This window comes from Chrysemys picta, unplaced genomic scaffold (assembly GCF_011386835.1).
Source record: "Chrysemys picta bellii isolate R12L10 unplaced genomic scaffold, ASM1138683v2 scaf43, whole genome shotgun sequence".
Lineage (NCBI taxonomy): Eukaryota > Metazoa > Chordata > Testudines > Emydidae > Chrysemys > Chrysemys picta.
Genome location: NW_027052750.1, coordinates 202314 through 214510, shown reverse-complemented (window position 1 = coordinate 214510; position 12197 = coordinate 202314). Strand labels below are relative to the sequence as shown.

The window sequence follows — 12197 nt, the reverse complement described above, 5'->3', positions numbered from 1 at the left end:
TAAGGTCTCCCATGTAGCCACGCTTTGCCGATAGGAGAGAGTTCTCCTGCTGGCATGATTAAACCACCCCCAATGAGCGGCGTTAGCTATTTCTGCAGGAGAGCCTCTACTGCCAACATAGCGCTGTCCATATCAGCACTTCTGTCTGTGACAGTTGTCTGTCAGGGCTTTCTTTTTTCGCACCCCTGACCGACAGAAATTTTACCAACAGAAGTGGTGTTGACAAAGCCTTTGTCTTTCAGACAATCTTCCAGGTGTTGAGCTGAGCAGGGAGAGAGGCCAAGTAATGATGTCACTCTTCCTCTTTTATACTTTTTTCCGGCTGCTCGAAAGATTCTTGCTGTGACGTGGGTTAGCGTATCCCCATGGCATACGTGCCTTCTCCGAAAAGTCTCTGGGATAGTGGATTGAGTGTTGATGAGCCCTTAACTCCTGTCTGGCCACTGATGGCTGCTCCTTTGTCCCTACTGAAAGGCTGGCTTTGGGCATCTCCCAACCCCATGACATATTTCAGTAACACAAAAGGCAATACCTCATAACTTCACACACAATGATAGCAGAGACAATCCAACAGGATATTACGGTTCAACAGATCATAAAGTAATCGTTCTAGATTACTACATTTTTAATTGACTGAAACAAAGACATTATTTTAAATTAATCAGTCACAGAGGTTTAGTATGTTCATAACAATGTTCATTGCTTTTAGAAAAAGGGAACACTAATTTATTTTGTGTTATCTCCATAACCAGACATGTTTATGAAATTTCACCAACTTTATGTTTCCAAAGATTTTAGGCATAACAAAGGATTTTAAATCTTACTAAGGTACTGATTGTGCTGGAGGGTTCTCTTAAAACTAGTTCATCAAATAGTTCAGAGGTAAAGAAAGGGAAACTTGTTTGTCCAGCTATCTGGAAGGAAAGCGTTGTCCCTTTAAGGGCTAGCCTCTCTTCAACAGGGGGGTGAAGGGAGAAAGGGATGGACAGAAAGGACAGGGAGACTTTGGAAACAAGTTTTTTGTACTATAGTAACTAAAATTAAAATATGTATTTTAGATAAGAGTGGTCTTTTGAAGGATTTATTTTAAAAACTATATGTCTGAAGAGCCAAGCATGTGAGGCTAAAGGTGAATACTCAGATCGTGGATCTAAAACTCTATGCAAGGATTTTTTAGAGATGTGATTTCATAATCTTCAGCAATCTTCTAATGAAATAGTTTAAAATTTGCTTTAAAAATAAGGTCCCGTAGACTAACATATTCTGAGTAAATATTACAGTAATGCACAACTGTTTTTGTCAGTAAATTCAGAAACTGAGACCTGGTCCACACTAACCCCCCCACTTCGGACTAAGGTACGCTAATAACGTAGCTGAATTCGAAGTACCTTAGTCCGAACTTACCGCGGGTCCAGACGCGGCAGGCAGGCTCCCCTGTCGATGCCACGTACTCCTCTCGCCGAGCTGGAGTACCGGCGTCGACGGCAAGCACTTCCGGGATCGATCCCAGAAGATCGATCGCTTACATCCGGACCAGGAAGTAAGTATAGACGTACCCTGACAGTATATACCTAGGGGTTGGCAAATGCCTGTTAAATGGCTTCATTACCACTCGAATGGCTCTTTAACAGTTTCAATGTTGTGCTAATAGGATTGGCAGGCTGGAGGCTTTTTCACTTTTAAGTTACTAGATCCCTTCCGGAGTAAGAGACACCACGCTGCAGCAGCCAGCTGTGGGAGCCTGCAGGAAGGGTCAGAACAGGGATAGGAAGGTGCGGGGGTGGACACTAAGACCCAGGAGGTGCCCCGAATTTTCCAGTGCCCTACACAGCTGTGTATGCTGAGTATGCCTAAGGACGGCCCTGGGTGAATGTCACCCCCGTCCCTCCATCTCAGGGACACAGTCTGAGCTGGGAGTTCATCTGAAAGAAAGGACGGATTCTCTCCCCAGCGAAGGAGGCCTCAGTGAAAGTGAAGATCGGGGCCTCATTATCAGCACTGAAAAATGCCACCTGCCCCTGTTCATAGTCCAGACAGACCCGAACCTGCCGGTGCCAGCTGCTCTGGGGCAGGGTGCTCTGAGGGGCAGGTTGAACCTTAGACACCCATCCCCACCAATTCATGGCCCAGATCCCCTCCTCAGGGGAAATGCCGATCCAGCCTTTCCTCCACACAGACTCCCTGGCCACCCCGATGGCCCAGAATTCCTCATCCCCCACCTCCACCTCCCAGTACCAACTCCCCGTGGTGAACCCTGGAGAGCCCAGCACACAGTGCCAACGATCAAATCGCTCAGGATTGTTGGGCAGGTCCTGCCGTGTGTCTCCCCATCTCACACCCCGCCGATCCTCAGACAGGATGAGTTCAGGATGAGCTGTGTCTGGATCCAGAGTCACATGCACTGTGGGGAATTCAAGGGAATGGGTTAAAAAACCTCGGGACAGGAAGGGGGACAGCAGCTGAAGGGGGGGTAGGGAGTGGGGGGAAGGGGAAGGACTGCAGTAGAGGACAGTAGGAGCTGAAATAGGGGGCAGAGAATGGGGAGGGGATAGGTAATTTTAAGTTGAAAAGATCGTAAATGTGTTATAAGACTGAAAACTATTATAACTGTACTTGTCATGAACCCCCCTTTCAGTGACAGGTGGGTCCCCCTTGCCGTCCCTTCATTCCCCATATTCGTCTCCTCACCAAGGGGTGAAGGCAGAAACCCCCCCTCCCTTCAACCCCCGTTGTGATAACTGTCCCTACAGGCTGACCCTGACTGTGAGCGCCGCTGGCAGACGTGAGTGAGAGCTCATCAAAAGTCACAGTAACCCATGGTAATAAATGTTGAAAGTAGGGTGACCAGAGAGCAAATGTGAAAAACGGGACCAGGGGTGGGGGGTAATAGGAGCCTATATAAGAAAATGTCCCAAAAATCAGGACTGTCCCTATAAAATCGGGACATCTGGTCACCCTAGTTGAGAGGAAAGGGGTTGAAAGGGGAGTGAAACAGACTGAAATAGCTCAGACAGAGACCTCCTGCTATAACTCAAGGATTGAGTTAAGCTCATGCCTGGTGAACAAGCGACATGTGGGACTGGTACTAAGGAGACCAAAATTGGTGTGTCAGAAACTGGGTGTAATTGGTGGACAATATAATGAGTGAACAGAGCTATTCCACCTCTCCCTTCCCTTTGGGGTTCTTGAAAGAAAAGCCTGTGGCAGGAGAGTCTGAGACTCACTGCTGATGGGGGGAGGGGTAACTGAATGGAGTGAGCTGCATCATCATGGCTGCCACCCCCACTGTCCCCTGGAACCCCGGGATCCCCCATGACACCGTTGGATCTTTGTCATCCTGAGCCTGAAAGGCACCTGACCAGACCAGGCCAGAATGTGGGACCCAGATGACATCACTACCTCCATTGGGTCTGGCTAAAACCCACCACCACCTGGGATGTGAGACTTTGCCCCTCACTTCCTGTGTCCTCTTCCTCCCTCATGTCTTCTCTTTCCTATAGCCAGGGCTGCCTGGGGGGGCAAGTGGGGCAATTTGCCCCAGGCCCCGCAGGGGCCCCCACGAGAACGTCATAGGCTCCCCCCCACCTCTGCCTTCCCCCATCCCCCAGCGCCACGGCGCGCCGCATCCAGGAGCAGCCCTGGACAGCGCTGCAGCGGCATGGCTCGGGCGGGGCCTGAGCTCCTCCCGCTCAGAGCCGCGAGGTAAGGGGCGGGATTGCGAGTTGCGGCCGAGCGGCGGGAGCTCAGGCCCTGCTGGAGCCACGCCGCTGCAGCACTGTCCAGGGCTGGGCTGTGTTTCTCCAGCAAGGGTCACACTCCACTTCTGAGCATCTCTCATTGCCTAGTTTGTGTGAATCACATTCATAGGCCTCACGTCTCCCCACACATGGTATCAGGGGCCTAGGGGCCTGACTGAGGCTTTGTAGATGCCACGGGGGGGGAGGGGAGGGGCTAGCTGAAAGTTAGGCATAGTGCCCAAGTTCCTTTGTGGATCTGGGCCTGAGTGCAGAAGGCTCTGGGTGTGTTATATTTCACCCAAACCCACAGGGCTGCACTAATGATAATTCTTTAAACTTATCCCAGACCTTTTTCCCACCATCCTGTTTGTTTCCTACAGCAGTCTGAGGTGCACTCAGAGTTTGCTTCTGAGCTTCAAAGTGAACTTAGTGCCAGAGATAAAAGGAGGATTCAAACTCCTTTGAAATCCCTGGGTATAATAATAAATAATCTCAGAACAACAGTTTCTTCCACCAACAAAGCAGATCTCTGGAAGGGCAATGTCTAGAGAAAGGTTTCTCTCCCTAGCTGATTTAGCCAATATTCTGCAAATCAGTCAGATACACCTCTACCTCGATATAATGCTGTCCTCGGGAGCGAAAAAAATCTTACCGCGTTATAGGTGAAACCGCGTTATATCGAACTTGCTTTGATCTGCCGGAGTGTGCAGCCCCCTTTCCCCCCGGAGCACAAGGGGGAATGATGTTAGCTAAGGTGATGGAAGCACTCTTCCACTGGCCTGGAAGACTTTCATACCCCTGACCAATGTAGCTACACTGATAGAATTTTCATGTGTAGACCAAGCCTTAGCTAGACTCTTATTTTAAGCTCTTAAGTGGTGCTATATATATAGCTATACTTTTTCCAGTTCATTGTAGAAAAAGTGGAACTATGCTTTTCATTCATCTCTTCAATCTCTCACACATTTAAAAAACATAACAATGAATACATTTCAAATATTGCTATATTTGAAAACAAAACAGCTTGTGGAGGTGTCAGCAAGAAGAGGTGTCAGCAAACATTTCTAACAAGACCTTTTAACTTATTTATTTCTAGTTTTTTAATCAGATTCTTAAATGTGTAGAAATAAAATGTTAAGGTTCCACATTAAAAACAATTTTCAAAAGATCATACAACTCCCATCCCTTAGTGGGAGGTGTTTCTCTGTACTCCAGGTAGAAGGAAGAGGGAAAATGGAACTTACCAGATTTAGCAAGAATTTCCTCTAAAAGACAAATAAAGAAAAATAAATAATGTATGAAAATGATGATAGTTGTTAAGATGTTTCATAATAGAGGTATTTTTTCTCCCCTGTCCTTTTTTGTATTTTTGCAAAGTCAAATGGTCAAATATGGATCAGTAATAGAAACCTGTGTTCCCAGGAGCCACATCATATGTCAGGGCAATCCAAGGAACCACGCTGATTTTAGAGCAGTTAGGAAAGACCAGCTTCAAACACAGGCCTGATCTAAACCTTAACTCTGGCAGGGCTGTCACCTTTATATGTTTAATACTTCATATACCTTAGAGAATATTTATGAAAATACTTATGTACCTTAATATTTAATACTCATTGGCCCAGAAAGCAAGTGTAGGCTCTGTAGGGTAGGGATTAGGATGGTCACTGGGGAGGGGTGAGCTCCTGGGTTTCAGTCTCTGTGCCTAAGACTATTTAATGATTTATACCACCTAGAACAGCTTCGACAGAGAGATTGAGAGAGACCCACTTAGAATAGCCAGCAGCCCTGCAGTTAGGGCACTCGCCTAGGAAAGGGGAGAGCAGGGATTCAAAGCTGGGCCGCCGCAGTTTGTCTGAGTGACTTAATAACTGGGCTATCGGTGATCAGAGGGACATCATCTCTGCAGTGCTGTACATGTAGACAAGCCATGACGCATCATTCGAAAAACTAAGGAGGTGCTCCTTAGTTTTTAGAATGACGCGTCATGGCTTGTCTACATGTACAGCACTGCAGAGATGAAGAAGCTCTCTCGTCAACAAAGCGCTGTCTACACCAGGGTTAGGTCGGTATAATTTTTCACATCCCTGAGTGACGTAGTTATACCGAGATGTTTGTGGTGTAGATCTGGCCTAAGGCACCTTGTGAAACCTAACAACATAGGACTGGAAGGAACCACCTGAATCATTGAGCCAGTCCCCTGCTATCACTGACCACCTCTTTAAATCTAGCCCTTCATTTCCAAACTGACTTAGCTTTTAATTTAAACAATGTTTTCAAAAGCCCCAAATCACAATGAAATAGTTTTGAAGTTTTTATAACTACCAGACAAACAAAAAAATCAATTATTTCAACAGCTCTTTCTCTGACTCTGTCATTCACCAACCAGTCTGCCTGCACAGACCAGGGAGCAGAGGCGTTAAGTTGGAGAGGTTGTAGCTGATAGACTTTTTGACCTTTGTTACATCTGAATACCTCAGCTCTTTGACTAAGCAATGGCACTGTTATAAAATAACTGTGCTCTCTGATGCTCAACCATTGCTATTCTCCTGAATTTCAAAAGGTGTGAAGTAAACTTTCTTGTCTGAAATTACAGCACGTTGCTTTGAATATACAGCAGGGAAACAGATTTCCTCCATTCGATGGAAAATTTTATCTCTTCCACTGTCTGACTGAAAACGACAACATGTACTCAGTAAATCCATTGTACCCTGCTTTGCTGCTATTTGAAATGACAGCTGTGTCAGAGATGATGGTGCACACCTTGGGCTGGACTGTACACTGCGCTAACACCTCTGAAATCCAGGAAATACAAAGTTAAGTTACATGCCACCTGTTCAAAGCATCCTTAGTTCTGCCCCTTTTAAGCTGTGTCCCACCATGTCCACAACATACCATTCCCATCAGGCAGAGCAGTTTTCAATCAGTTTTAGCTCAGTGAGAAAAGTTATCTTTTAAACTGCGAGTCTCAATCCTAACTACAGCAGAGTTGCTGCTCCATTATCAGACTTCACTGTTAGCTACATCCATGCAGCCTACCTTGATATACACCTGGACCTTTTCCCTAGTGAAGCCTGCACTTACTCCAGTCCCCTGCTCTCACAGACAGCTCCTGTGGCACTTTGTACCTCAAAGCAGCCCCCTGAAATCCCTATATTCACCCCATCATATAATTATGAGATGTTTCCTACAAAGTATCCATTGTAAAGTATCATTTTAAAATTCTTGATCTGTTTAACATTAATATCCTGTTGGATTGTATGTGCTATGATTGTATGTGAAGTTATGAAGTTTTGCTAGGTGTGTGTTACTGAAATATGTTGTGAGGTTGGAAACATCCACAACCAGCCTTTCAGGAGCAACAATGGAGTAGCCAGATGTGCTGATGGGCCATTAAAGGGAATTCACTTTCCCAGCAGCCATCCCAGAAGATTTCTCAGAGAGGTCACGTAGACAATGGAGATTACTTGACCAATACAGACCCCCACCTCGCAAGCATAGATCTTTGCAGCAAACTGGAAGAAACTATAAAAGAAGGGATGTGACATCGTGATTGGCTTCACTCCTGCCACAACTCAACTGTGACAGTGTACCCCATAAGGCTTTATGGGGAGGGGGTGCTTATAAATGTATGTATGACATAACTGGAATATGTTTTATGCTGCCTGTGCCATGTAACATATCTCCGTAAGGGTTGTGATCTACTATATCTATTCATCCTATTTGTACGTATATATCATTTTCTACTCAAGCTTAAGAATATGGGCTGTATGCTTGCCTGATTTCTAAGTAAGCTTTGTGAGGCATTTGGTCAGCTTCTTTAGGAAGGAATTTGCCAGGTTAAGTACCTGATCAGGAGACACTTAGGGAACAATGCATCTTGGAATGCTCCAATCCACATGAGAAGTCTTCCTGGAGACATGCAAGATGCCATGTGGACAATGCAAAGACTGAGTCATGCAGGGGCATGTGACTTGCCCAGGTGACTCCAAAACTCCATCTTGGAGCTGGGCTTTGCAGAGGAGGGAGGTCTCCACCCACAAGAGAGAGTCTACTTAAACCTGTGGGAGACCCCTCCATTTGGTCTTCAGCTAGCTAAAGAAGGAGCCTCTCCACCCCCCCCAGGATACTTGAAGGAGACTGAAACAAAGGACAGTAACTGCAGGGGGTGTGAGTGATTGCTGGACCCAGGCTAAAAGGAGATTAGCCTGTAAAAGGGAACACTCTGGAACTGGTGAGGAAATTATCTGTATTCAGTTTGATTAGGCATAGATTTGCGCATTTTATTTTATTTTGCTTGGTGACTTACTTTGTTCTGTCTGTTACTACTTTGAACCACTTAAATCCTACTGTCTGTATTTAATAAAATCACTTTCTATTTAGTAATTCACTCAGAGTATGTATCAATACCTGGGGGAGCAAACAACTGTGCATATCTCTCTATCAGTGTTATAGAGGGCGAACAATTTATGAGTTTGCCCTGCATAAGCTTTATACAGGGCAAAACGGATTTATCTGGGTTTAGACCCCATTGGGAGTTGGGCATCTGAGTGCTAAAGACAAGCGCACTACTGCGAGCTGTTTTCAGGTAAACTTGCAGCTTTGGGACAGGAGATTCAGACCCTGGATCTGTGTGTGGAGCCAAACAGGAGTGTCTGGCTCAGCAAGACAGGGTGCTGGAGTCCTGAGCTGGCAGGGAAAACAGAAGCAGGGGTAGTCTTTGCACATCTGGTGGCAGCTCCCAAGGGGGTTTCTGTGATCCAACCCGTCACATCAACACCTGGAAGAAACATCTAGCGGACAAAGACTTTGAACTGTGGAGGGTGGTCCGGTGCTGGAGGAGAGACCCAGCCACTGTATTGAAGATCTGTGACCTGTTTGTACCATCTGTCAGGGTGAGACACTGCTTGATTCAAATCCTGTTTAGTTTATAGAACTCAGATTGCAAATTTACTTTTCTTTCTTAGGTAACCAACTTTGATCTCTATGTCTGCTACTTATAATAACTTAAAATCTATCTTTCTGTAGTTATTAAATCTGTTTTATATTTTACATAAAATAGTTGAAGTGCTTGGAAAATCTCAGCTCAGGATACAAAGGTTAGTGTGTGTCCTCTCCACATTGAGGGAGGGGCAGACTGGGTAATGAACTTACATTGCTCAGGCTTCTGACCAGCGCAAGACACTTCAGCTCTGGGGTCCTAGGCTGGGGAGCTGTGAGGATTGGCTGGAGCCTCTCTGCTGACGATTCATGAGTGGCTGGGAGAAGCATTCATGTAACTCAGCTAGGTGTGTCCCTTCCTGTGGATATCCGTGTAAATGCAGAACCTGCCAGAGGTCTGTAGCTTGCCAACAACCACCCAGTGGTGGGACAGAGGGCTCAGCAGTCCCCCAGTCCAGGTGACATCCTGGGATCCCCATCACAGCCCCTTCATAAAATCCTATTAAAAAACTTAGCAAGTTCCATTTTAACATTAGTTCTGTTTCATAGATTCATAGATTCTAGGACTGGAAGGGACCTCGAGAGGTCATCGAGTCCAGTCCCCTGCCCGCATGGCAGGACCAAATACTGTCTAGACCATCCCTGATAGACATTTATCTAACCTACTCTTAAATATCTCCAGAGATGGAGATTCCACAACCTCCCTCGGCAATTTATTCCAGTGTTTAACCACCCTGACCGTTAGGAACTTTTTCCTCGTGTCCAACCTAGACCTCCCTTGCTGCAGTTTAAACCCATTGCTTCTTGTTCTATCCTTAGAGTCTAAGGTGAACAAGTTTTCTCCCTCCTCCTTATGACACCCTTTTAAATACCTGAAAATACCTTTAAATACCTGTTGTTTTCTCTCACAACACTTCCTGGCAGTCTGCTCCAGAACCTCACTCCTCTGATGGGTAGAAACCTTTAGTTCCCAGCCTGAATTGAATTCAAGGCCAGATAATCCCCATTTCTTCTTGGTCGATTTGATTGTTAGCTTCAACAGTTCATCTCTCTCCATGTTGTTTACTCCCCTGATGCATTCGCAAAGAGCAATCACATCCCCTCTCAGCCTTCCCTTTGCTACCCAAAACAAGCTCAGTTTTTTTAGTCTCCTCTCTTACGGCAGGCCCTCCATGACCCTGATCATCCTGGGAGCCCATCTCTGAACCTGAAATTCATCCACCTCTGGCTGAGGTTGTGGGACACCCCACAGATGCCAGGACAGGAGAGCAGCCCCTCTTACAAAATATCCAGCTCCTGGGTGCTGATCCTTGGCATTAAGGAGAAGCTACAATTTGCTGCAGAAGTAGAAGAGGAGCCAGGGGAGGGATTTGAGTAGGGAGCGGACGACATGGTTGGAGAACAATTGAGGCAGCTGATTTTGCTGGCACAATGTTCGATCAGGCTCTTCATTTCTCTGGTGGGAGAGAAGAGCTTGAGAAGCAACAAAAGCACCTGGTGCCAGGGCTGAGACCCAACCAGAGTCCCCCTGACCACAGGGGAACCAGCCCCATGTAACCTCCTTGCCCAGCCACATGGCGATGGGGGAAATGACAGCAGGAAAACATAGAGGTGTTCCAAGCCCCTGCAGCCAGGATTCCTCCAGCAGTAGCCGGCAAAGCAGCAATAGCCTGCTGCCCAGACAGCCTCTGGCCTTTTCAGTTTGCTGGTTTCCTCTTTGCTCTGCTCCGTTCCCTGCCTCCCTCTGCCCTCCATGGTCCTAGGCAGGACCTGAATTGCTAATATATTGAACAATCACATTCTAAAAAACAGTGTTTCAGCCCTTCTTCTTTCATCTTAAAGGAAGAGCAGAAGCTGTGTTTATTTCCCCTTTGCTAGTCTTTTGAATACACCACACTGGTCCCAGAAATTACCTTTGTCTTTCTTCATTTCAGATCGCAAGGTTGCTAGAAGGAGAAAAAGGCAAATTATGAGCTTTCGTTCTGCCATGGTTATGGTGATATTCCAACGGTTGAACACAATGTGTTGTGCTTGTGAAAGAGAGGGACAGATTTACAGTTAGTGGTTTAAAACACACCTGTCTCAAATGCACCGTGTGATCAAGTGGGGTCAAGTGAAGGCAGGGAGGAGTCGGCTATGTGGGATGAGGATAGAACTTGGGGGCAGAGAGGTGTGATGATCTGGCAGAATTGGGAGGGGAAAGATGAGGAAAGGAAGGAGATGTAGGACTGTTGTTTTTTGGGGGGGATGCACAGGTCAGGAAAGCCTCATCCCTTAGTGGGAGAGGTTTCAGGGGACTCCAGAAACAAGGAATAGGAAAAATTGAACTTACCAAGTTCAGCAAGAATTTCTTCTAAAAGACAAAAAAGAGGAATTAATAATGTGTAATAGCTGTTAAAAATTTTAGTACAGTGGTTCTCTCCCCACCCCTGCTACCTTCATCCATTTTGTTATGTTTGCAAAGTCAAACACAGGCAGTTTTTGTTTGTTTGTTTCCTGTTTTGGGCATGCTCTCTTGTGACGTTTTTTATCACTAGAGTTGGGCAACATTTTTCAGCTGAAATCATCATCATCGGCAGTTCCTTGGTTCGCGGATGATCTCTACCACAGATTTACTTATGGGTCCTGAGATATCTCAGGAGTCCAATCCTGGAACCACAGATCTGCCCGCAGTAGGTACAGACATTTCCTAGCGGGTCAGCTCCGCATTGTGAGAAAGTTCATTTTCCTTCCTTCAGCTTTGAGGGAAAGGCGCTTCTCCTCGAAGCGGGCCACTACCTGATGGAGGCTGACCACTGAGGTCAGTTGGTGGCTTGCTCCTCCCAGCTTGTGATGTCCACATCAGTTTTCTTGAGATACATTTTCAGTGTCTATTTGTAGCGTTTCCTCTGACCACCACGGGATCTCTGACCATGGGTGATCTGAGAGTAGATGGCTTGTTTTGGGAGGCGAGAGTATGGCATCCGCACACAATGTTCAGCCCAATGAAGCTGGTTCATGAGAATCATTGCTTAGTGCTGGTGACATTGGCTTCAGTGAGGATGCTGGCGTTAGCGTAGCAATCTTCCCATTTGATGCGAAGGATCTTCCAGAAGCATTGTCGGTGGTACCTCTCCAGACAGTTGGGTTTGCATCCCTAAAGGAGTGTAGGAGTCATATTTGTCTTATGGGTTATGTAAAAGGCCTGAGGCAGGCTGATGGAGCACTTTAGTCTTCCGAATATTGAGTCAGAGTCCTAGGCTTCGATGAGCTTGTGCAAAAAAATCCAGTGTGGACTGAAGGTCAGTCTTAGTGTGCACGAGGATGTCATCAGCATCTGGCCCTGCTGCCTTGCTGTTCTTCATTTGCATGATGGATCATGTTACTTCTTCGAGGGCAGGAGGATCAGCAAGAGATTCTCTTTCATGTCACTGAGGTATAGATTCGATGGTGGCATTAGAGACGGTTGACTCACGATTCAGGAGTGACTCAAAATGCTCCTTCCATCTGGCTTTGATGGCTTCATTGTCCTTAAAATATGTC

At 46.3% G+C, this 12197-nt stretch overlaps 1 long non-coding RNA gene across 1 annotated transcript in view; it reads right to left on the bottom strand.

Annotated features, from left to right (window-relative positions):
* The window catches only part of LOC135977845 (uncharacterized), a 31396-nt gene that overhangs the window by 16969 nt on the left and 2230 nt on the right, over positions 1 to 12197 (bottom strand). The window contains exons 2-3 of the long non-coding RNA XR_010595290.1: positions 11008 to 11028; positions 10589 to 10621 (exon numbers count right to left, since the gene is read on the bottom strand). This is a non-coding gene — a long non-coding RNA (uncharacterized LOC135977845). The remainder of the gene's footprint in view (positions 1 to 10588; positions 10622 to 11007; positions 11029 to 12197) is intronic.